The sequence below is a fragment of the Falco biarmicus genome, chromosome 11 (genome assembly GCF_023638135.1).
Source record: "Falco biarmicus isolate bFalBia1 chromosome 11, bFalBia1.pri, whole genome shotgun sequence".
NCBI classification, from domain to species: Eukaryota; Metazoa; Chordata; class Aves; order Falconiformes; family Falconidae; genus Falco; species Falco biarmicus.
The window spans coordinates 34,614,492-34,641,656 of record NC_079298.1 but is presented as its reverse complement, the minus strand read 5'-3'; the positions used below and the strand labels follow the sequence as shown (position 1 = coordinate 34,641,656).

At 38.6% G+C, this 27,165-nt stretch overlaps 1 long non-coding RNA gene across 1 annotated transcript in view; it reads right to left on the bottom strand.

Annotated features, from left to right (window-relative positions):
• The window catches only part of LOC130157018 (uncharacterized), a 99,920-nt gene extending 75,073 nt beyond the window's left edge, over positions 1-24,847 (bottom strand). Inside the window, exons 1-2 of the long non-coding RNA XR_008824683.1 lie at positions 24,712-24,847; positions 18,962-19,060 (exon numbers count right to left, since the gene is read on the bottom strand). This is a non-coding gene — a long non-coding RNA (uncharacterized LOC130157018). The remainder of the gene's footprint in view (positions 1-18,961; positions 19,061-24,711) is intronic.
• Positions 24,848-27,165: the final 2,318 nt, after the last annotated feature.

Below are 27,165 nucleotides of genomic sequence, written 5' to 3'. Positions count from 1 at the left end.
TAGCATGGTACAGGCTCCCAAGGAGGTAACGGCCTGAGCCATAGCCAGGCCAAGAACTCCTCTAGCAAACCCACAAAGGAGCAGAGTGACAATCAGCATTGATGCATGTGGGCTTGGAACACCAATCATGCTATTAACACATGAATAGTGGGTGGCTTTTCCAAAACTCATTTATCAAGGAACAGAGAAAGTTGTCTTATGCATACCTTTCCCATTGTAGCAATTTGACTACAAGCCAACAAATATGACAAATATGAGAGCTTAATGAGCCTTCCCTGAGCTCTCCACACTAGGCAGTGCAGCTGTATGGTGATACGTCTCCTTGAGGTGGGACGCCTCTCAGGGTTGCTCCTTGAGGCAGAGAGACCTTTTACCAATGACAGATCTTTGGATGAGTACAATTTCAGTTCTCCCTAAATTGCAACTGGACTGCACGCCAGGTGACTGTACCCTTGAGCAGGGACACATCTCAAGGTTTGAGATTCCTTATCTGAGACTAAGAGATCCTTACCCAAGGCGGAGACACCCTTTACTCGCAACAGATCCTCGATGACTGATAGCATGCTGAATCGTTAATACTGATGAAACATTACTAATCCATGTACTCAATATTAATTATTACAAACTTTGCATATATCATTCTTCATACATAAACCATTGACCAAGTCTGGCACTAAGTCTGGATCTAGCCGCACCTAGACTTCTCTCTGTGAAGGAGTTTAGAAGGCAAAGGGGTCCATTCTGAACCTCATCACTCAGTGGAAGGGTCTTGCTTACCCTTTTGCACCTGTCTCTGTGTAAATCATTCTAGCTCAACTCTAACTCAATTTCCCTCTGTATGTTTCATCCATATAGTAAGCAATAGACTGAGCCTTGCCACTGGACTTTGTTAAGCTGCACTTTTATAAGTTCATATATAAACCCCCTTTTTCTAATACATTTGACACTAATTCTTTGAGCGATCTGAATCACTCATTCATGACAAAAGAAGATAGCTTTATGCAGAAACATATACATTTCAAAGTGATGGCACGTTAAGAACTACAAAAGTATGTGCTGTAGATAGGAGTCCAAGAAACAGGGACACAATCTTCAGGTAATTTAAGCCCATGGGGGAAAAAAGAGGATGATATGCAAAATTTTCACCTTGTTAGCACTTCTTAGTAAGTAAGAAAACAAAGCAAACTGTAATGTATCAAGTGTTGGAGAATGACTAGTTCTCTACACCAAATATGCAACTAATCTTAGAGAAATGCAAAATTGGTAATAAAAAGAATTAACTTGAATTTAAATAAATTATTAATGCTTATATTCAATAACAGAAGTTGAAGGCAAATCTGGAGCCTCATTTTGAAACTGGACATGATTTTGCAAATCGAAATGTTGAAGATAGATTTTTTAAGTGCCCTATCTTGATCATCTTTAATACTGTGCATTAATTATAGATGGGTAATTTTTTAATCATGAAAATCACTCTTAAGGAGTGATAGTGAAAGATTACATAAATAACTTCATCAGATGCAATGAGAAAATAAGTGGAAAAAACCAATTCAATACTTCATAAGCAGAATAAGGGGTTATTTTTGCAGATTTGGCTATTTCATCTGAAATAAGACCTTCTGAGGAATGGAGTACAGCAAGAAAGAGTACAATTTAAAATTTTCATTTTTTTAATAGAAAGCTAATTTATCTCAAAATCACCATATTCAATGGCTGAAATAAATGATTGTATAAGTGAATGGGAGTCTAATTATGTACCACAGGTAGTGAATGTAATGTTATGTTTCAATGATTCTATGTATAAGCTCATTTCTGTGCTATTTCCAATAGAGTTTTACAACTAACACTAATAAATAAAAGAAAATCTGTTCTGATTTTTAACAAAATACAGTTTCTTATCACAGCAGTTTATCTTATATATCTAGGGACAAGGCTAGGGCAAAGCTTAAAAAGCAAGTTTTATTAATTTTTCTCTCCATTGCATAAATACATACTATATTCTTTAATTGCTTACCACCACTATAATTCCTTCCCATAAAGTTAATTGGCAATAAACTTTCTATGATGATAGTAAGACTAAAAAAAAAAAAAAAGAGAGAGAGAAAAAAAGCTCCCAATCATTTTCCAGTTCTTTTTCAGGAGTCTCCTTTCCCTAGCAGTCAACAAAACACTATTACCATACCACAAATCATGGCATGAGATCTTTTCTAATTTCTTTTTTCTTCCTATGAAGAAAGTTTTTGCCCTTTCTTCTAACTCCAGGTTACCTTCTTAAGTTGTATAAATCAATATAGTAACATTAGCTTTGACAGCTAAGCCAGTTTACAACAACTGATGATATATCCTCTTGTCTGCACACTCAATTAAATATTAATTAAAACCAAGCAAACAAACAAAATATCCTGCCAATAGAGGATTTGAAAACTATTCAGCATTATACTATTTGAACTAACAGGACATCACAAGTGAAGGTCTAGATCTTGCAAAGAGTGAACTGTGGTAGAGGAAGGGAGTGATCTAAAATCTCTGCAATGCAGTGCCCAAAGCTTTCAAAATATCCTTCTACTCAGAGGTGTACGTCCTACGAGGGTATCTGTAAGTATAAAGTGTGCAGCAACATGCTGCCTTGTTATTGAAGTCATGCTTCTGTCCTGATTTATACCAGTCCATGGAAAATGTAGATTTATCACATTTTATAATGGTGATGGGCTCCCAAGCACGTAATCCATCTCTGGAGAGAAAGCCAAGACTGGCATGAATTTTACATTGTCTGTAGTTATTTCCAGATCTAGAAATTTAAGGTATATTTCTGTAGGGTTAAAATGTGGAAGAGAAATGTTCCATAAACCAGAGTGAACCAGGCCTGGCACTGACAGTTACTCCATAATTCAGCTCAAGGGCAGGTCTCAAATCAGCCTTTTGAAAGCAGAATCTCCTTAAAAGGGGAAAAATGGGGGGGAGGGTGCTTTTCAAATGATTATAAAAATGGTCTTTCCTAACTGCTTGCTAACTCTATAGACCTGAGTGGATGTCAGCCCATAACCACTGTACAAGCTAATGAGCTTAATGGACCAGCTAAATTAATCAAAATTATTTGCAGTATACCACAAGAGCAGGCAATTTATAGCAGAAAGTTTTGAACACCATCATTGTCACCAGTACAGTTATAAGCATCATAAATCCAGATATGATGGATGACTCTTTCCTTTTGCTGATAAAGGGAACTGCCACCGTTTTCTATATGCTCAAGGTTAAAATCAGTGCTTTACCTGTTAAAATATCTGTTTGCAAGCTTCTCCAGGACAGATTTAGAGGTCATTTATTTGCCTGGCTACAAAGACAGAAAGAAGGTGAACAGCCTAAGCTTGTGCCAGCCAAATTTCAATCTGAGCCATTAAAATAAAAACAAGTGAAAAGTGATTTGTTAAGAAGATGTGTATATTCAGATTAAAAGTTACAATAAGACTTAGATTTTTAAATTTTATTTCAAATTAACTATTGTAGAATCTGAATTTCTGAATATATATAATTACTGATTATTTATCATTAAACGTAGAGCTTCGTAAGTATAGGGCTTGGGTCTAGCTTTGATAACACCCTCACGTCAACTTTTCCACTTCTACCCAAAAACTGCTGATAAAGTTTTGTCCCTAAAATAGATTTTCAGACATACCTAGGGATCAATGGTGTCTTTATTCCGGTATTGAGATAAAGGAGGACACAGATCTGGGCTACCTGAAGATGCAAATGGGGAAAGAGGTTTCTTATCCACAGTAGTTTTAATGCTATGACTGCTAACATTTACCTTCTTTACTGTGTTTATTCTAAAACTCACACGCAAATGTGGAAACGTATTTGTCACAGGTTTTATTCCTGTGATTCCTAGAAGACAGTAGGCATGGCTGCCTTGAATTCCAGATGATAAAGGGCATATTATTGCACTGGTAGGACGTGCAATTTCTTTCTTCTTCTTCTTTCTTCTTCTTCTTTCTTCTTCATTCTTCTTTCTTCTTCTTCTTCTTTCTTCTTCTTCTTCTTCTTTCTACTTTTTCTTCTTTCTTCTTCTTCTTTCTTTCTCTTCTTCTTTCTTCTTCTTCTTCTTCTTCTTTCTTCTTCTTTCTTCTTTTTCTTCTTTCTTCTTCTTTCTTTCTCTTCTTCTTTCTTATTTTTCTTCTTCTTCTTCTTCTTTCTTCTTCTTCTTTCTTCTTCTTCTTTCTTTCTCTTCTTCTTTCTTCTTTTTCTTCTTCTTCTTCTTCTTTCTTCTTCTTCTTTCTTTCTCTTCTTCTTTCTTCTTTTTCTTCTTCTTCTTCTTCTTTCTTCTTCTTCTTCTTCTTCTTCTTCTTCTTCTTTCTTCTTCTTCTTCTTCTTTTTCTTCTTCTTCTTCTTTCTTCTTCTTCTTCTTCTTCTTTCTTCTTCTTCTTCTTTTTCTTAAAAGGAGTTTCATTTCTTTCCACAAAACATCTAGGATCAACAAACCCTTTCCAATGCAGAACCCACAGACATTTGATTTATTTTCCTCTGGTATTAAGGATTCGGTTTAACCATAGTGCTGAGAAACTTTCCCCCTCTTCAATATCCATCATGTGCCAGGAAAAATATCTTTCCAACAAGTGATTCACAAGTGATAGCACAGTTCAAATATCCTTCACAGATTCTTAAGGATAAGAATGTGAGTAAGATGGATATCCCAGTACATATCAGAAAGCAATTAGACAAATGGAAGTTCATCTAAACATATTCTGTATCTTCTCTAATAAAATGATACCTTGAAAATGTCAAAATATAAAAATGCAATACTGGGAACCTAGATTGATGGACAGCTGAAATCTAATCCATTAGTATAAAGAACAGACAAGAAACAACTTGAATCAGTCTGTATATGGTTAAAATTAAGAAAGGAATTGCTTTTTGTAGAGAAAAGAGTCAGAAGGAAACACCATTAAACATGTATTTTTAGTGAACAAAGATAAGAATAATTTAGGTGTTTTTAAAGAAAGTCAAGAAAAATATATATGAAATGTATTTGTCTATCTCAGCAATTCAGGGCTGCAAAGATTAAATGTAGAAAGGAAACATGGTTCCCAGAGGGAAAGAAAAGAATTACTAAACATTAGGAAAACTCATGACAGTTCTCTCAAGGGCATTAGCATTATTACAACTTCTAAAGCCATGATGGATACTAAATCTTATTTATTATGATTACTTGCTTTTGCACAGTCACAGTGAGAAGGTTTTGTTGAGTTTTTTTAATACTGTTCCATGAAGTATAGAGGACACTGCAACTGTGGTACAGGTGGTACACCTAAGTGCTTCAGGATTTCAGAACATCTGCTTCTCATCAACATCAAGATATAAAGACATTCCTTGATTTTAAATGAATTATCTATAGCCCATTAGTTTTAACACTGACTTTTCTTTTGGAAGGACAGTTGTGGCAAAGGAAGAGTTTCATGTGAAACTTCTATAATGAAGTTTACAAGAAGAAATGTGTAGGATATTTCTCTTTTGGAAAAAAAATGCAAGTTAAGGAGATTTGCTGACCTAATCGCTCCCATTTTCTCTAAACTGCCCATTACTGGAAACTATTTACCAGGTTAACCAACAATTCTGGTCACCTGGGACTTTCAGAAAGTTGGCCTCAATCTGTTCCTAGCAAAGAGAACAAAGCACATTTAAGGTTACAAGGAAAGGTTTAAAAATCCTATTTCGTACAAATAAGCTTTTTCTTTCTTGACTGTTGCTTATATTCTGAAATTTCACTGGCTACAAAGAAAAAGAATGTACAGTCCTAATGCAGACCACAGCACAAGCATGTGCACTGGTCTCAGGACCCCTGCCTCCTGCTTAATCCTGTCATTATTGGAACTAACGAAGCATATCCACGATAAGCTTCATGAGAATATGAGATTCTTATGTTATGAAATTTATGATGTGAAACATACGTTTCATATGATATAACAAAACAGTTTTCTGCAGGTGGCAGTATCCCATGCAGACTTTCACCTTTCAGTCTGGTAGTAAGCAATATTCATGCCTTCAGAGCACTTTATTATGGGAGTTTTTTAAACATCTCCTTAATCACAGCACGTATCTCAAGCCTGTCTTTTTCATAGCTGGTGCCTCAGAGTTATTTTCCACAGTTAATTATGTATTCTGTGCAAGTAGCATATAAAACTCTAAGCTCATCATTGTCAGTAAAAGTCTCATGCATGTAAACAAGGACTGAACTTGCCTGTTATTTGAGAACAGAGCTCAAGTGTCTTTTTTGATCCAAGCCCATGCTGCTCTTACAGTTTCTGAAGGTTGACAGAAGTCTGTTCTTAAAAAAAAAAGATGACACACAAAATCAAATTCTTATTGTATCTGGTCTCTAAATCAGCAATTTAATTTAGCTGCTTTTTGTAAATGTCCTACTCATGCCATGTTACACAATAATGTCCTTGCATAATGAATATCAGGTCATATAAAAATGAAAAGACAAAATTAAGAAAATTGCAAAAAAAACCCAAAACCCCAACCAAAAAATGCATGTCAAACCACTACATTTATTCTGCTTTTATAACCTTCCTCCTTTCATTCAAGCTGAAATCCATCTGAGTTTTACATAGGCCATTAAAACTTGAGATTTTCTCTTGAGAAAATCATGATTAATAAACAATGCAAAAAGAACAAACGCAGCTGTGCTTGACCCCTTCTGGCAGTTCATCCGTGTCACAGCTGCAGACTTAAAGCAGCTGTTCCTAGGAGCAGTTTATGAGTTTCTTCCATTTCCCCGTTTTTGTCACTACACACTCAGTGAAACTGTCATCAAATTGTTGAAAGCAATTTCCACTGCTTAGGAGTACTAAAGCACTTGCTCAAACCACAGGTACAAGGAGCTGAGTTTCTGTACTGAGGTACAGACTTCTTATGTCCCCGCCAACACACACCTCCGTGTTGTGCAACTGTGCTTCACCTGCCCTCCAGAGCACCCAAGGGTAGCCATGGCATGTCCACACAAAAAAAGATCTTACGGAAGCCAAATGATAGCTAGTCCTCCACAAATAATGTTCCCCAAGGTCTTCGTACACATAAAATGAAGTTTCAAAACAGGGTTGTACTGTAAGAGAGTTTGAGATTGAGATTTTTGTAGAGGTTTGAAACTGGGCTGTGTTCCTCCTCCTCCACCCATCAGCGCTACAGCCCTAGCAGACATGAGGTGGCCAAACACCAGGGAAGTTAAGTTGAAGTGTGGTCTCCTCTGTCGTTGCTGTTGAGGCCACATCCGGACCCGAGTTAAGTTTTAAAGAGCGGAAAGTTAAAAATATTTAGTACACCTGAAGGCATTTCACAAGTCAGGATGGAAGAAAGTAGCACCAAGTTACGTACCCATAAACATGGTTGTGGGTGCAGAAAGGGAACTGCAAATTTCTGACTCTTGACGTGGCTTTGATATGTATTTCATTAGGGAGAGATTTTTTTCACTAGCACTTGGAGATTGGATCAGGCTCTCAAGCTTTAAATATGGAAAGACAGACATACTCTTTCTGTTATTTCCTAATTTAATAACAAAGATCAGCATATATAAAAAACTTGCATTTCACCTGTAGTCAAACCTTTCTCCTGCTTATAAACAGTATCCCTGCAGGACAGGTGAAAATAACCAAATATATTATTCAGGAATATAGTAAGAAATGGTTGTTTAAATTTAAAGATCTAATTAGATTGCCTATGTATGAAGCTGTATTGGGCTTGCATGGCAAGGTTTTGGTAGCAGGGCAAGGGGGGAGGGCACAACATGTGTAGCTTCTGAGAGAAGATTCCAGAAGCTTCCCCCGTGCCCAGCGGAGCCCATGCCGGCCGGCTCCCAGACGGACCCGCTGCTGGCCCAGGCCGAGCCCCTCGGTGCCAGCGGCAGCGCCTCGGGGGAGGGGGATTAAGAAGGGGGAAAAAAAGTGACAATGGCTGATTGAGGCAGAGAGTGACAACAGCTGAGAGCAGCAGCACTGGCCCCCGGGTCGGGGCAGGGGGAGGCCGGGGGGCTCCAGGCCCGGAGCAGAGATTCCTCGGAAGCCCACGGTGAAGCCCCCTGCCCATGGGGGTCCATGGGGAGGCAGATCCCCCCCGCAGCCCGTGGGAAAGGCCCACATTGGAGAAGTTCATGGAGAACAGTCTCCTGTGGGAGGGACCCCACGCTGGAGCAGGGGCAGAGTGTGAGGGGGAAGGAGCAGCAGAGACACCGTCTGATGAACTGGCCGTCACCCCCATTCCCCGTCCCCTGGCACCACTTGGGGGGAGGAGGCAGAGGGACCAGGGGTGAAGCTGAGCCCAGGAAGCTGGGAGGGGTGGTGGGAAGGAGTTTTAAGATTTAGTTTTATTTCTCATTATTGTACTGATTTGACTGGTAATAAATTAAGCTGATTTCCCCAAGTCGAGTCTGTTTGGTCGGTGACAGCAACTGCTGAGTGATCTCCCTGCCCCCCCTGCACCCCACCAGCCTTTCCTTACATTTTCTCCCCTCCGGCCCAGCTGAGGAGGGGGGGGATGGAGCAGGTTTGGCATCTGACGTCCAGCCTGGGTCACCCCAACACAGAAGCAAAGCAAGGTACTGATTTACACGGCATGTGTCTAAAATGACATTTTCAAAACTGCTTGCAAGAACAAAGGTACCATTGTGTTACACAATTTAAATTATAAATTGAATCCAAGGTAAAGCATTATTATTGTATTAATAAATATTTTGCAATTTCCACAGCAGTTCTCAGCATCTTACAGCTGTCTCAAACCTGTAAGTACATAAGTATTGCAGCACTGATGAAATGGCTTTCCAGCTAATATATTCACAATGTAGGGTTTTAAAAAAGAAATAATAAAAAAAAAAGAATAAAAGGTCACCTACATCTTTTTAACATTAATCCATGACTGAGCGTATGAAAAATTGTTCGGTCATCAAGGTTAAAAGTAGATGTGTTCGACTGAACTGAAAGCAAACTTCCCAGTGCAGTATTAATTAGAGCAGGCATGTGAACAGCCAATAAAAACCATGACTTTTTATGTCTTTGTTCTAAAATATCTTCATGCCATAATTAGAAGTCTACTCTGCAACTGTAGGAGCAGAGACATTGCTTTATCCCACTGCAGCCACTGACAGCTGCTTTACCAGGTTCTTGCTAGCAAATGGGCCAGGAGGAAAAGTATATTTAAATTAAAACACCTGTGAGGGAATGGAAAGAAAAAAATCTGATCTTGTTTGTGAAGTGGTTTTTGAAAGCCAAGAAGGCTGACAAACCTTACACAAAGTGTAAGCACCTTAGTGATTGCCGTTACCTATGTGAACAGAAACCGTGTGATAGCCAGTTTCCCACAGCAGTAGCTCAACTTAGAATTAAGAGCAAATTTAAGCACTTGTCTGAATATGAACATACTTAAGTATATCCTTAAATTCCATACGCATGCTTAAATGATTGACTAGATTGTGGCCTAAAGAAGGAAGGACTGTATAAAACATAGATGATCCAGTAAAAGCGCCAAAATTGGAGTGGAACCATGCATCATATGCTACAGGAACTTGGATATTCTTACAAGATTTGTTACAAATTATGGTGTTCTTCTTCCATGTTATGCAGTAAGTAGTGGACAGAAACACTCATGCTATTTCACCAGTTCCGAGGGAGCTGTATCATTGCACATGACAGCAGAAGTTGCCCTGTAGGCAATTGTAAACAATTTCAGGCAGATACCTGCCCTCAACCCTGATCCTCTCTCCATCAGTGGAAACTTTTCATGCCAATATCTTGGGGCATAGAGATGATCTTTTTGTTCTGTCTTTGTTCAGTGACAAGCACAATGCTCTGTGATTTGTGATTTCAGAAGGACCCAAATGCTCCTTTTCCCTACATTTTCTCAAGAAATCTGAGACCTTCTAGCTCTTAGATCAGTTTATTATCCCCTCAAACAGAAGATATTAAAAATCTGACATTTTAAATTGTAACCTAATTAAAATGATACATATTTCTAGACTGTTTGTGATATTTTGTGCGAAACCACTTGTATTATAAAATATCATGTTAGGAAGTTTCTTTATGGATGTTGATGACTATTTTAATAAAGCATGTAATTTAATGAAGCATTTACTCTCTTTTTCATGGAAGACTAATTGAAAGGTTAATTCAAACCGGATCTGACAGATCCAAAACCTGACTAATTGAATGTAAACAAAGACAATAAGGAGTAGTAGTATGCCAAGTTGACATCTTCTGCGGTAACAAGGGAATTGTGGCTATCATTCATATTCTTTAATACTTTCCTAAATGATTTGGAAGAGTGAGAAATAATGATATTAATAAAACTAGCAAACGATTCTATTTTGGGAGACATGGTTAACAGCAGAAAGGCAGAGTGGAAAAATGGGCAGTGGTAAAAACAAAAGACTTAATTAGGACACCTCTGAGGTCTTGACATCTTTGCTAAATACAGATGGTGGAAAATAATCCAAATTCTATATCCTTTCAATGAAGGAGAAACAAGGGGAGAAACAATCAACTGGCAGTGACAAAGACCCAAATAGAGAGAGATGAAAAAACACAGCTGAGCATACACGTGTGTAGAGTAACATGTCCACATAGGAACCGTGCTCCCTCTCAGTAGAGTTACTGCAGCAGGAACAGCTTTCTCCAAAAAGCTTTCTGGAGTCAACATCCAGGAGCAGTCTGGAGGAACTGCAGTCAACGAGAAAATGGGAGAACATGGAAGATGGGTCAGATTAAATGTTTGCATGCATAAAGGTAATCATACGCTAAAGCGCCTTGTTAAAAGGGGCCTCAAGGACCAAAATACAAGCAGCCAGGGTGAAAAGAGATAAGAACTAGTCTACACCAGTCCGTGTATATATTTTTTATATTAGTCAACAGCTGAACTTCCCTTAGTCCTTTATTCCAATCCAAGGCGGGTACTATTACAAAATGGTGTTACAAAAATGGACTGAAGTGATCGTATGAAGTACATGACCTGGATCTCTGAAAATAAAATGAGTGATTCAACATGGTGAGCTGAACCATAGTATTATTGCATAAAGAGAAAAAAAAAAATTCAGAGATTAATGGACTGAACACCTATAAAACTTGCATAAAAGTCTTCTCAAGGAATATTGGAAGCTGAAAGGAGGATTAAAGAGGTGCTGGGAAATAGATAGTCCTTTTAATCAGAGTTGGGCTAGCTTACATATCAAATCTGCCTTCCATCTATAAATTATAACTCTATATTAAATAATTTGAAAAGGAAATTCAAATATCTTCCCCTGTTTTTCTGTATGTAAGTGGCATCTCAATCAACAAATGTGATTACATATTTTAAAGACCATTATAAATCATTCTCCTCTCTAACTGTAGTTTTCAGCAAAAGTATCATTTTATGCTCCTGATTTTTGCAGCTGATGTTATTAGCATCATACATTATGTCTAAAACAATTGAAGGAAATAGAATTGATAAAACAGAAATAGAAAGTGTCCAGAAATGAAAAAGTAAAACAATAACACACTCTGAAACATTCATCAGAGCATATTAGCAATAAATGTTAATCAACAGTATGTCACTTCCCATTGAGTGAAAACAGAGATGCTATGCTATTCCTACTTACTGACATAATATAACCAGCGTCACAGAAAAATTGGTTATCAGGTGAACTTTCAACTTAGATCAGAGGAAAGTAGCAGCATAAAATAAAACTGAAATTGAGAAAATCAATGCAGAAGAGTGTAGAAGACTTACATGTCCAAGAAGCAAATTGTTCAGAGAAGATATAGCTGCAAAAGGTGTATTAAAGGCCTGAAACAAAAGTCCATCCCTATCAAGTCAATGGAAGTTTTTCCAGCACATCGTCTGTCCCTGAGTGATTTGCAAGGAGCCAGGCACAGGCTGAGTGCGCAGTACATACCTAATTTGCTTTTGCAAGGCTTACTGCAAATGTGCGTATGCAGTGAAGCAGGAGAAGGGAAACATCCTGAAGACATACCCAGGTCAACATCAACCTTCCCACCTGGGTACCTCCTGTCGAACTTTGTCCGTAGCTTAAAAACCCATCCCAAAAGAGAGCCACGACCACAGGATCACTCACACCCAGACTCCCCAGCTGAAAACCACCACTGAATTCTACCAGCCCAGGATCTGTCTCCTTAAATCACCCTTTATTATTCTAGTGATATAGGAAAACTATTTGAATAATGTTCAAAATACAATTAATAATCTTCTTTCTCAGCCTCGGGGAGAGAATTCCATTTGCATCTTATCAATCAGGAGTCAGATCACCAGCCCACACAGTGCAGTCTTAGACAGTAATGTGTCTAACAATTAATAATCACAAGATGAAGAAATTACCAGTGATACTAGTATTAAACTCAATTGCAATTTAGGGTTACAAAAATAATCTATAAAAGAATACGGATTCATCTGCAGAATGCTGCTTGCCTGTGGTAGGATTTAGTTGAAGTACTGCCATTTAGACTTAGGGAGAAGACTAGCTACACGCGCGCACAGTCAAGCAAAGAGTAGTTTGCCCTGTCCCACCTAAAGCTAGTATTTTAGGGATGATAACTGGACAGAACATATATTACAGCACAGTCTCCATATTCTCAGCAGAAATAAATAATTTTTCACAAGTCCATTTTCTGCCATTTAAGGAACTGAAACATTTAATTTTAAATTTGGTCAAGTTTTGACTCCTACAACATGACTTTGAGAGTCAAAGTATCTGGATGCAAGAGATTTACACCTAGGAGAAATGCTTATTATCCTTCACCTTACCGTTCCTATGAAATGTTATACAATCTGTCAGTAAGGTATGTTCTGCCATAATCTAACTTTATGAGCAAATGTAGAGGAGGTTTGAATTACATCTGTATAGTCAAGTCAGATATCATGTAAAATCAAATATTCACATTTCTAAATCCATTCTCTTTTTGAAGGGTACACTTCTAGTATTCACACAATAAATCATTCACATGTTCAAAAATATATAGCCCAAACTAATTATTTTATTAAAATTATACACTCATAAGTACAAAACAGTTTATATGGTCTAGTACCTTACTGTCATTTAACAACTTTATTCTCTGTCCTAGAGTGATAATGCTTTACCAATTAAAAGAAATTAACTGTCCACTTTGGATTGTGTTACAATCTTAACATCAAAACCTAGAAATCTAATGGAGAGTGACACATTTTTATTTTGCTGAAAGAGAGTATCCTTTTCTTTGTCAGACTTCATCATATACTCTTTGCATTCTTCCCTCTACCTGTTTGACCATATAGCTATAATTTTTCATTAATGAAAGAAGTGAAAAGAAAAGTTCATAATAGCATTCTGAAACTACTAATTAAAAACTGAAGTATCCCTCCCTGGATTGAATATCTCACTATATTTCTAAAGGCAAATAATGATACTGAGATCCAAAGTAATCCATCCTCAATGACTACCACTCCTTGTCATTTGATTGCCTCGATACAGCAGATAAATTCAAATGGTTTCAGTCCAATTTGAGGCATAAGAGTGTGAAGAGCACAGTAATAATAAAACCAATTGACTTAAAATGGCTCTGCATGTGGAAGTGACTACAATTGATATCTCTTCTTCCGCTGTTAATACAGGCAAGTAGATTACATTTTTGCATCAAGGTCTGTAATTATAAAAGAATTAAAAATAATCTACAGATAGCTAGATATAGAGCTTAATATCAGGACTAGGTATATAAATGCCAAATATATATGCTATAAGATGATTAGCCATGGACTCCCTGAAAGGCAATTTAAATCAAGGGGAGCATCCTCAGTGGTAGAAAGGAGCTTTCAGACACACTTACTTTCATGTTCCTTAAATAACTTCATCTTTCTAAACAAGTTGCCACAATTTGCTCTTGCTTAGACTTGAATAAAATATACTATTTTTATATATATATGAAAAATATATCTAAAAATATAACAGAAATGAATGTAAACCAAAACCAATGACAAATGGTAGAGGGGACAAGAAAATGCAGGTATTTGCCAACAAGCAATACAAAAGAAGAGAGTACAAATGATGCAAAACAAAAGCAGGTAAACCAAATTATTAAAAGAATCACCCCCAAACAAAGGTTAACAAGCAGTGAAAAGCTTTTATATTCACCCTATGTTGAAATCAACTTTAAAACACTTCTTGGAAAAGAAAGAACTGCAGCTGTGGCAACCCTACTCCACATTAAACTGTCTCTTTTTGAAATTCTCTGCTCCCCAAGGTAACTGATCCCGAGGGACGCAATCTCAAATTATGGCTAACATAAAAGTCAATGGATTTGGAGGGGACATTCTCTTTTCATCAGGATAAATCAAAGATATAGTCTCAAAGGAGAAAAAAAAAATACCTGACCCACTGCATATGAAAAGGCCTCATGCATATTCAAGCATGTGCTGCATCACAACTGACACTGTCCTGGTCCTGCCAGCTCTTCCCAACCTGCCTGTTACGTGTGTTTGGAACAGCCGTGATTCCTGCTGTATTTCAGTCTTTTCATAGACCCATGACTCCAAGCTAAATTGAGACTGACCAGAAATTATTCCTATAGCTTCTCAGCTGAGGATGCTTTAACTTCAAATAAGGCTTTTGGCATCAAACCAAGAGTTACTGTGTTTTCAGAGCCATAAACAGATCCTGTGGTTCCACAGACGTTTACAGAGATATGGGTTTGGACCACCTGGGAGAGACCAGCTATTCCAAGTTCAGATCTGTAAGTAAAAGTCAGAGGAGAGTTTCCTCTAGATCCACCATAGGGAAACTGTATGGAAACCTTGGGGCACGCAAAGTCAACATTACTCCGCTTAAAAGCTTGAAAACTTTTAAATTCTGTATTGTTGGGATATTAGCTCTAAGCCTGTGGAATACAATGTGGATTTCAAAACCCTAATGAGGTTTCATGGTATTAGCTTCAGTACCCTAATGTAAATTTTATCTCAGATATACGTACTCTCCCTCTCCACATCTCTACAGTGGAAGCTGAACACAAGATTTCCATTCAGTCTTGGTCATAATCTACTGTGAATCACTCTTTCCTACCATACTCCCTCCACCACTTTCCACTTTCAGAAGGCTACAAATTAATTTGGGATTAAAGCTATTATAAATCCAGTATTGCTGCATAAACCCACAACCTACTGAATAGACAGCTGGTTTGTAAATTATTAATCATCATTTTCAGTCTCCTTGGAGCAGGAAACAAGGTCATTTTATGGGCAGAAGTTCCTATTTATTCGCCTTTAATTTTTCTTCCCGTTAGCTAAGCTCTCTAATTGAAAGCCTAAAACAAAATTTTTACCCGCTCTGATGCTCTGATATATCACCATCCTGGGGTGAGAAGTTCTACCAAGCCTGATAAATGAATTTATTCCATCATCTTGCTTTTTTGCTATGCAGGCTGAGTGCTGAAATGAGTTTGGACAACACGTCCACTTACGGCACTGCAGAGAAGTGCACTTCAACAGGAGGAGAGAAGAAAGGTCAGATGCCATGATGAAACTCTGCACACCTGTCCACTGGGTCAGCTTGAGCTTCCCTCCTTATATACACAAACCTCTTTTTAAATCTCCTCTTGCTTCACCTGAAATGGATAGAGAGCAAGTGCCTCCCCAGATGTCACCAGCAGGGAGACTTGCCATGGTTGCCCAGTCAAGAAGTGTCAAGCCTCTTCCCTCCAGTGGAAAGGCATCAGATGCCCAGCTGAGTTAGCCCACAGACACACCAAGTTAATTCTTCCATTTATTAGCCTTATAAACATGTCTGAATACTGCCACTCCTTGCATGTAACTTTACTGCCCACGGGAATACAATGAGCTCTCCATTAAGCCCTGAATTTCCTTAACTTTCACGCTGGGACAACCACCACACTTGCCACAGTTCCTCTAGCTGTTTTAGGAAAATATTTAAGCCTTTGCAATGCAATTTCATGGGAATGACACTGAGAGTTTGGTTACTTGTTAAACTTGATCTCAGTCACTCATTAGTCCATGTGCATTTTCATTTAAAAAACAGAGAACCATATCAGACATACAGAGATAAGGAAAAAATCCTTCAACTCTAAGGGGGGGGGGGGGGGGTGTAGGGGGCAGGGGTGGGTGTGTGCGTGCGTGCGTGTGTGTGTGTGTATGTGTAGCACTGCTTAATTAAGTTACCCAAAGAAACCCAAGGTGCACTATATGGGAACGATGACGAACAACACCAGCACTGATCAAACTTGGTATGAGCGAATCATGTCACTTGAAGTAATTATGCCATACGCTAACCAGAAGGGCATCACACACAAGAAATGTTAATTATTTTTTTACTTATTAATTAACATTACCTACTCCCTTTTCCTTTTCACTGTTGCCCAGTGTCGATGGAAGGCTGCTCATTTCATAGAATCATGGAATATTTTGGGTTGGAAGGCAACTTTAGAGGCCATCTAGTCCAACCCTCCTGCAATGAGCAGGAGCATCTCCAACCACATCAGGTTCCTCAGAGCCCCCAGTCCAACCTGACCTTGAATGTTTCTAGGGACGGGGCATCTGCCACCTCTCTGGGCAACCTGTACCAGCATTTCATCACCCTCATCATTAAAAATGCCTTCCTAATATCATGTTTAAACCTACCCGCTCTTAGTTTAAAATCATTACCCTGTGTCCTATTACACAGGCCCTACTAAAACATCTGTGCCCATTTCGCTTCCAGACTCTCACCCTTACCTATGCTCCTTCCCCAAGAGCTCCAAAACCCTGCCTGATCAGTTTAACGCTATCTCCGCACTGGTGGTGCAGCTCTTTCATCATTTTGTTACCCAACAGGGACAATCCAAAAGCACTGACCTACAAATTCAGAGTGAGTCTTAATCGATAGGCTCAAAAATGTCACAAAACAAAATGTGAAACTGCAGCCTGACCTATTCTGCTGCTTCCATGAGTCAAGATTTCACTTCTCGACTCAGCTGAGAAAGTGACAGCACTTCGGTGGTATAGGAATTAACCCATCTGTCTCCAGCGTTCCCACAGAAATAACTTACTGGGCTTACACAAAGTGCTGCGCAACTCTACAATCTTCCATTCAGGAGCTAAGTACAAAAATACCATTTAAAAACTTAGAGTGAGAATAATAACAAATCTAATTTCTGTTGTCTTTGCCTCTGAAATAAAATACCCTGAGGCCAGAAAATGACAAATAAAGCATTTCCTTTCAGTTCGTACACTTTTGGGGTTTCCTGTAAGGGAAAAAAATGGAAATGAAGAGTTAGGGGCAGATTCCCAGACCTGCAGGGGAAGGAAGAGAGAACTGGCCAAACTTTTATCTGTCCCATAGAGGTAAAAATGTTAGTCTGAATGTCTTCCTCTGCCCAGGTGTGAACCTTGTCTCCTCTAAACGCTTGAACCTTTTGGCATAGTCTCAAATGCATTTTTGTGCAAGGAGGCTACTGCTAACACTGCTTAACTTCACATAAATAAATAAACTTCTATTCCAGGAAGGAACTAGCATATGGGAAAGTATTCCTCCTCTAGGCAAGAAAATCAGCATTTCAGCTCCTTTTTTAGTACGTCTTCAAGCCTTCAAAATGGAAATGATCAATTTTTCACAGTTGTGGAGCTGGGATGAGGCATCCTTCTGTAGCTCTACCTCTTCCCATCTCACCTGAGAGCACAACGGGACCTTGCTGTTCTATCCTGATCAGAAACTGGGCAAGAACTTCATGAAGATAAAAAAAGGTAATTAGAAAGTGTTATTGCCCTTTGCATTATTTTCACAGCTGACACATATTAAACCAACAGTTAGGAATTTAATTTACTCGCAAAAAGAGTAATCTCTTCTTTTTGTCAGAAAACTCACCGATCTTGCTGAAAGTCTTATTTCCACTCAATTACAAATTTGCCATCAACTTCCCTGGGATCTGGAGTTCTTCTCTGCTTTTATGGAAACTGAAAACGGTCATTACCAAGCAGAGCAAGGGGGTATTTTGAATGAATGAATTACAGCAAATGCCACATTTATTTTGATGGATGAAAAGGAAGTGTTACTGCAGGAGTGAAATATTCATCTATGCATAGTTTTAATGTAAAAATACATAGTTTTTGAGATAAATTTGGTAGGAAACAAGTCTGGTAGGAAAAATGAGCTAATCTTAATATTACCACAGGGCTAATCTTCAGAAATGTATGTGCATATATGGGAGCAGGGCAGACTGGGAAGACTGAGTACCTTAGAAAACTCTTCTGTAATATGCTGAAATTGTATATGAGGTAGAGGCTGGAAGAAAGAACACAAAATAAGGTTTTAGCTTTCAAGTAACTCTGGGAATTGTGGCTGCAATAAAGAATAAATAATTTTTTTTTTCTTTTGTCCAATCTAGGTAAGACTATCTGAAGCAGTTGACCACAGTCATGCTGTAGATTTCTCCGAGCTCCAGACCCGAGGCAGGTCCCAACTTAAGGTTCAGTTTTACCCCTTACAAAGAGAATGTGCAAAAAAGAAATCATAGGTTATAACCGGCTCTATGAAAACTACATTATTCAATGCCCTTTGATAAAAATTTGGTGAGGCTCAGAGGTGAGCACTGAGAGAGTAAGAGAGAGATCTGTATAGAGAGATTTGGGATAACCGTGAAATTACATCAAAAGACAACAAGAACAATAAATGCAGCTTATACACCTTTGCATTGTATGTGAAAATTACCTTACACTTGAGGAGGGTTGATTCAAAAACTCAGGTTTACTCAGGTTTATTCTTTAGCAGGATGCTGTCAGTAGAAAGCCTGTGATTTAATTTGTGTCTGTGCCTGTGCAATTTACAGGTAGTTTATAATGCTGGAAACAGGCTTCCAGATATGTTTTCAAGGAAGATCACATCCCGTCCAGGAGTTTGAAACTGTTGAGTCCAAATTTTGGCAATTCAGAACCTCAGAGCAGGATGGCTGCTGAGCCTGGGAAGAGCCCTTACCTGTTCTTCACACCAGCCAAGGGCCAAACATCTAAAGGCTCCTTCAGGAATTTACTTGAACATTCCATACCTTATCTCCCGTAGCAGAACTGAAGATGTCTAGGGAAGAAATAAAAATAATAAAGAAAAAGAACACATAAAGAAAAAAGAAAGACAGACAGACAATAAAAAATCATGCATCATTAACTAGGAGTTGCTAATTTAGAAGTAATGAATTTGCTACATTTCTGTCTTCCTGAAAGTTTTGCAGTCTTATTATGTTCAAAGAGTCCAGTTCTCTGATGTTACTTACATGCAATAAAACAAAGAGAGGATTTTTTGGTTTTGTTAAACACATGATTTTGGGGGTTTTTTTGCTTTAATTTTTCCTTTCTTTTTATCACTGTCCACTCTCAGAGTGCTTCACAAGCTAAAAAAAATAGTCAACAAACAATTTCCAAAAGGACAGGTATACTCTTTAGCATATATTTTTGCCCAAATCGGAGATTTTATCTAAGACAAAGGCAAGATAAATTGTGCTATATTTCCTTTTCCATTTGAAAAAGGGTTTCTGCAGATCCCAGATCCTGCAGTTCTTTATAACTCTTCCTATTTCCCAAGAAATCTCTTGCTCTGTATTTCCTTGGAATTGGTTCTTCTCTTTCTTACCCTTCCAAACACCTCCCCTTATATGCTCTCCACGATAAATGGAGCATAGCTGAAAATTCAGGTCATACATTTGAAGCAAAACCTTTTGTATGAATTCTAAACTTTTTGACTAACATTCCACAATATCTATAACTATCTATATCTATAGCTACAAGTAGTAATGGGGGTCAGGGGGAACCTCTCTAACTATCTACTCCAAGCCCTAAAAGCCTCCCTTATGCCAAAAGAGCAGCAATTCAAACATTTTCCTGCCCTTTCCCTGCAAGTCTTTCATTTCTTTTCCTTAGCGTATCACATAGTGATTAGAGAAGCTACAGCAGCTGATGCCCTTCAGTGGTCTGTGTCTTCTCCACACTTGTTAGATGGGCTCTCCTTCATGTCAGTCGGCTGTGTCAGATTAGCAACTAATAAGAGCATCACCACCAGGAAGCCAAGCTCCCTGCCAGGAGTGATGGCTCTCCAAGTGTGTTGCTTTCATACGTAGCTGAAAAAGTGTCTGCTAGGCTTGACCTTGTCTCTGCTTTTGCATTTTATTCCTTCTTCATAGCATCCTGCATCACAAAAAAATACATCTTCCCCTACCTTTCCACCCACAGTGGAAAGGCAGGTTCTCTATTTTTTCAAAAGCTTGTTACAAATACATTCTGGGAAAATTTTACACACTTGGCTAGCAAAGGGTTACGTTTGACTCTGCGTCCTGTGCTACTGATTATTCGCTTCTTTGTTTCTTGATAATATGCTGATGTTGGATGATTGCAATGTCAGGGGCTAATTCTCACTCCATTTGGTTCAGCTGTCCCTCTGTCAATCCACACTGCAGCTTTCACTTCAAACCTGCCTCCGTGTATTTCTCACTTCTGCACACCCCTTAACTTTTGGAGTCCTTTTCTGGAATCCATGATCCTCTTCCCATCTCAACCCATATTTTGCAACACCACATTAGGAGAACTTTCTTATTCAGAAAAGCCCTGGAACATCTTCAATTTTACCACAAGGGTGTTGTTTTGGGTTGTTTGGGGTTTTTTTCTACAGGTTCTTTTCAACCACAGCCTCTATTTAATCCACTTAGTTTTGTTATTGATGAGTTCCACTGCTCACAGGCTCAAGTCAGCAAACCGTTTATGCATATTTAACTTCTATTGACTCCCATGGATTGCTCAGGATTAAGCACATGCTTAGATGCTTCTCTAAATTGCAGCCATGACTTTTTTTTATTTCCACAGGGGCACAGCAGTAGAGCTATGAACCTAATTCCTCAGAGTCTAAAGAGGAACGGACTGGTTTCCAGTTAAACCACTTTATCAGGTAGGCCAAGTCTTAAAAGATTCAATGACACCACTAACCAGGTTCACAAATACAAAACCAACATCATTGCTTTGCTCTACATTCCATAGATAAGAACAAGACGTGATGTTATACTAAGAGACAGGCCATTTGAAACGGCCACAGAGCACAAATGTGGAACCAGACTGTGGGTAAGTCTTGTCCATTATTTTTTCCACTTGACATCATCTTCCTATACTTCCTTAGAGGCATTTATGTTAAATGTCCTTCTGAAATTATATTTTTCTTCTTCATATAATTAATAAGAATTTAGAATACTTATTGGTTTTGAGGTACAACATAAACTTTTACATCAATTTCCTTTTGGTATTTACTCAAAAAATAAAACCCTGGAATTAGAGAGACAAATGTTATTATCATTCTTAAGCAGATTAATGAGCTTATACCAACAGCCACCTTTTCTGCAAAGTGGAAAGATTTATTTTGTGTAGGAATTTCACATTTACATGCAACTACTTTGAATTAAATGCTGATCACTTTATACCCATAAGCAAAACCTGCTCACTGGGATTGCAGAAAACAAGGCTTTTCAGGGAAACTCCTTAAGCATGCATGGTAAAGAAAAGCACACAAAAAACCAGCTATGGCATTGTTATAGGAGTGCCCAGTTAAATAAAAACTTGTCTATCCCATGTTACCAGACTGGAAAAAACATATAGGCACTTAGTGCTAAGCATCTCGGTAAACTCAGTAAAACCCAGAGGAATTCTTACATTCTTCAAGATTTTTACACAATAAAAAACTCCATGTCTAAAATGTATTATTTTCAGTAAATGGATCATATTAGAACTAGTGATTTAGAAATCTGAAGGTTTATAGTGCTTTATGAACTAGTTCCCTTCACTCCACAATTGTTCTTCATTATCCTTCAGTTCCTGCTGTATTGACTAACAACCATGCTTCCTATAAAACAAACTGTATTTCCACGCTATCAGAAGTGCTCTGGAAATAGCACTTCAGACTTTCTAAAACGTCTAAAATGATCTGCTGTGCTAAAGTCATTGCTCAGATAGCTTGGGAAGGTTATTCTCTCGTCAGCACCTCGCATAATCACCTTAATAGGAAATACAGTAAAAGAAGTAAGCAATGAGAGGTTTTACTCCAAGCATTTGCACCTGAAGTAGGCAGACTGGCTTTGAATGCAGTGTTAAATAGCATTTTTGACACCCAACTGTAAATGATGCGTCAGATTTTAACAGGTCAGTACTGGTAGGTCTGTAGCAGGGATTATTTACTTGTCCCTTGCCCACGATGAGAAAGTCAGGAGCTGCCCTTCATTTCAGAACATATTTCACTTTTTGCTCTCTTTCTGCTCACGTGGAGAAGATGAGTGAGAAGAGATGTGGCATGCAGGGAGACCACAGAAAGAGTCTGATTTCAGAGAAAGAATAGTAATGACAGCGGTTTGTTGCTTTGTGTCATACAAGTTCAAGGCTGCTGCAAGGACAGAACCAGCACCCCAAAGGAGAGAGTGGCTTTTGCTAAACAGTGGCCTCTAATGTGCTGGGTTTACCCTTAGTCCTCATATATCATTTAACCAGGGAACTGCGCAAGGACGGTTTGACTTAGCCAAATACTTTGACCCTTTATCCGGTTACCTTCATTTAGGCATCTGAAATCTCCCCACTGTTCACACTGCTTTCTTGTTTCTGTCTCTGCTGTTTGTACATTTTCTTCACCCGCATCATGAGCTGAAGGAAGACAGTCATTGAAATACTTTGCTCCTGAATATCACCCTCCTACTGCACATAACTCGTGAGAAGGAGGATGTGAAACTGCGATGGTACTCATGTCAAGAAGCAGCCACCAAACTGGACAGCACTTGCAGGTTTTCCACTGCTTCCCCAGAAGGGATATAAAATAACACTGAGGGAGACTATAATCAAGAGTAGTCAGGAAAGGAGAACATATATAGGAAAATAATGCTGGTGCTAAAGACAATGTGCAAAAAACTATTTTTGTGATTTTATTTTTTTTTAATTCTAAGGAAACTTATATACTGCATTTACTTGAAGCAATAATATACAAGACGGAACTGTCAAACACAACTATTACAGAGTTTATGGGGCCTTAATTGATCCTCACTGTATGATCTGTGATGATGACACAGCAGTGCTTCCTCACTGAAAGTTACTGAAACCTCAACAAAAAAAACCCCACCTTATTAATTTTTAAAACTACGAATAATTTATTTCTCATTCCAATGTTTCACAGAAACCTATGCCAAGGCCAGCTAGACCCATAACAAAACAAGGAGCTGGCTTGAGTTCAGAGATTTTGTTGTCAACTCAAAGCTCAATTCAGATGTTCTCAGGAGTTTATAGTTCATCTGTCAAGAGCCTGACTGCACTACCAAAGTTTCCTGTTTGAGACTCCCAAGAACTGTTTTATATTCTTTGCCAAACTTCTGATAAAATAGTAGACAGTAGGTAGTTATTGGCATGTTCACCAGACATCTAATCTGTCCCCATCCTGCAGCAGTGTAAGCTGAATTTAATTTTGGAAGCCATATAAGAAATCCAAGCAAGTCACAAGATGTGGAAATCCTGTGTAGGTTACCCCCTTGCCCCACTACCTTTCCACAGGGTATCTCCATACCTAAGGACCACAAAAAAACTGACTCAATGGCTTTGCTATTAAGAACTGCAAGAAGTCAGCTATTTTGATTATTCTTTTCTTAAAGACACAGGAAAAGAAATCCAAATCAGAAAGCGGTGCAGCACAAAGGTCACAACACTGTCATCCTTCCACTAAAATTTACATGGAATATTAATGAAAAATTTTGATAATTTATGCTCGTGATACAGGTTGTAACAAGAAAAAGAAAGGGAAGAAACTAATTCTTCATATGGGAAACAGTAAAATTATAATTCATTGAGATCACTGCTTTAGATTTTCATTTACTGATTCCCTTGGGCTCCACAGTAGGAGAAACTCAAGGACCCACAGAAGGAATAAAAAAAAATTATATCAGAGAAAAAAATTAACTCATAAATAGTTATAGATCATATCATAAGTTCTCAGCAGACCTGTTAAAAACAAAACAGGAAGCCTTATCTAGTTTGTCCCTTCAATTAAAAATCTGATAAGTACATAATGGGAAACTTATACTCTTTGCAGTAAACAAAATTGTGGGAAGAGCTAATGGAAAACAACATGCTAACCAAAAAACTCTTCTTCCTTCAATCTATTTTACTGTCCAATTTTACCTGGTTTTGAGTTGGTCTTTAGCTAAACATGGAAATAGAAAGCATCACCAACCCACCATTAGCCTAGAAAGTGCAGTACGTCATGGGAAATCTGGCTTTGCCACCACAAGACAGGGATGCAGCCCTACCAATGCCCAGCAGTGGCAGCACAGAAAGCTTATATATTCCACCCTTGTTTCCAGAAATGTGGTTCACAATTGACAACAGAGACCACAGAGCTGGGAAGCTGTTTGAACTTGACACTGGCTATTAGGGCAGTGTTTACATGTGCACGGGTCTTACTTGGTCTGCAGCTGATGGATGTGGGTGAAGGGAAGGGGGTGAAAAGAAATCAGTGAGACAACACCCAACACCCAGACTGCGACAGCAGCTTTAAAATCCTAAAAGTCAGAAAGCCACAGCTTTTTTTTCACTCTCTTCTCCACCCTCCCCCCCCCTCCCCCCCCAAAAAAAAAAACCAAACAAAACAACTCCAAAACTATTTATTTGACAAAATTCCCTTTCCTAAACACAGTCTGCAATTTTCATGTCGAATGGAGCACTACTCACTGTAAGGAGTGCACCTTCCACGTGCAGGGCTGTCTTTCAAAGAGCATTTTGGCAGTATCCCAAAGAAATTCAAAGTAGACATGTCTCACTACAGGGCACATCCCACAAGTGCTCTGCCATGGAATGCTGCTTTGCCCACTTCTCAGGGGGCTTGATTTCATCAGAAAGCAGAAGTAAGACAAACGAACAAAACAACAAAGCCAAAAAGTCCCCAAAACCTAATAATAACTGACAAATGCAGAAGTTCTGGTTTATTCTTATAAGGAACAGGATTCATTAGCACTTTTAACAAGAAATCATTTTATTTTAGTGCAAATTCATTCAGTTTATCTATTCATTAGCAAAACACAGAGATTAGATACATACTCAGTCTTGAAGAAAAATGTAGAAGCTACTTGGCCAGAAAGGTCTGGCATCTCTGAGTAAAGCAATGCCAATGAGATGGGAGATGCTCATCTTCTGAGAGACGAGCACTCTCAAAAGGCTTCTAACCCTAAACTGCCTTGGACATTTCTCTCTCGTCCTCCAGTACCAAAAGAGTTACGTGATGTGGAAGAAGAGTAGCCTTCACCGCAGGCCCTATGGGCCTTGGAGAAGAAATGGTTGCCCTCAGGAAGGAATGGAGTCTCTTAAACAGTGAGAGCATTGTATATATCAAGATAAGGGGGAGCAGCACCCAAATACTTCTTATACTAAGAAAGTCACAGAACAAGTCAAATTTGCAATTAACAGTCTACATAATATTCCTATCGTGCAACTGCAAATCTCACTGAAGATAACAGGACTCTTGACCTCCATTCAGTTTGGAACAGTCATGAAAACAAGGCAATACTGGGGGATAGCGAGTGCTTCTTTCACAGGATGCTACAAGACAGGTTTAACAACACCTCTGCCATCTCAAAGCTGCACATACCCAACCCCATTATGAACAGCGGGAGCTATCGCTCCCACCATAGGAGCAGCTGAAAGGAAAAATGCATTCTTAAGCACTAGGATGCAGGAAAGCTTCCTCTTCTCCTTGTCCTTTTCATTACAGTCCATCTGAGTCTGTCTCTGGCTGTGAGACAGACACCTATTGCACCCATGGTACTGGCTGATGAAAACAAACCCATTCAGAAGCACTGGAGCGCTTGAGAAAATATATAAAAGTGTTTTATTTCTTACACAAAGAGAATGAAAAGGTTTGGTGGGAGGGCAGATTCCTGGATAAAAATGTGTTTTTCTCTCTCACGCTCGAGCTAGCTGGGAAAATGGAAAAAGAGAATAATTTAGATCTACCTTTACTGAATTTTTTTTGGGTTTGCCTGAGGTTCTTGATCGTGCCTTGCTCGGTCTCTTGTTTTCTGCATGTCTTTCTAATAAACCAGCATAGTTTACGTTGTCTGTATTTTTTGTGTGTGTTGGATAAACCCATAGTTCATGACGTTTCAAACTACCTTATGCAGCTGAACACATGTTTCTATACTTTATTATACAGCATCTTAGCGCTGTGCATAGCTAAATCAGGTGGGTTTCCCGTGCCTCACCCCAGGCGTAGCAGGGCTAAGCAGAACAAACGGGGTCTGGCCACAGCAGTTCCCTGCAGCCTTCTCTGCCTCTCCAAGAAAATTCAGAGCTCTGTTCCCTCTCCCTACAACAACTGCAGCAAATCAAAATTCACCGCCAGAGTCCAGCTGAAAAATGTGCATTCTGCAAGGCAGTTTCATTTAAAAGATACGAAGAATCAATCGTAAGTATAACAGAATAAAGAAAGGACACCGATATAAAGCTAAGAAAGTAAATCCACACCCTTTTCCAAAATATTTATCTCACATTGTACCATTATGGTCAGTTCTTCACCTGCAAAATTGTCTCTTCCCCAGCTGCAAAGTACACGTTACCTGGGAAGCTGTAGGCAGGGTTTTTTATTATTATTTTACTTTTTATTCCAGAGACGATGGTTTGTATTCAGCTGTGGACTTCTAGATACTTCATCCTCGAGGTTAAATACGAGTGTCAAAGAAAAGAATGAAACTGATACACAAGACTGTATGCCTTCTTGTAAGAATTGGCCTGATTAGCTTATTACTGACTACTGCATGTAGGAACATTGGAATTATTTTCTGAAATACTTTACAATAAAAAAAAAAGTTCTTTTTCATGTTTCAATTTGCACTGATGTAAGAATACATCTTTTGTAAAAAAAACTTTAAAGTATTTTCCTACTTCAAATAAATCCTTTTATCTAAGGGTGAGACCAGGTTGCTACTTGAGATTGTTTGCATAAAATCTCATTAGCCTATTGATTCTGCTTCTAACACCTTAGGTAGCCCTTCATTACAATGCAAATAAAGACAGACTTTTTACATGTAGCTTAATGCAGGACTGATTATTCCTTTTTACATAGCAGGACAACAAAGCACTATAAATGAAAGTCATCAATAATTGTTCAACAGGTGAAAAAGATTAGAATCA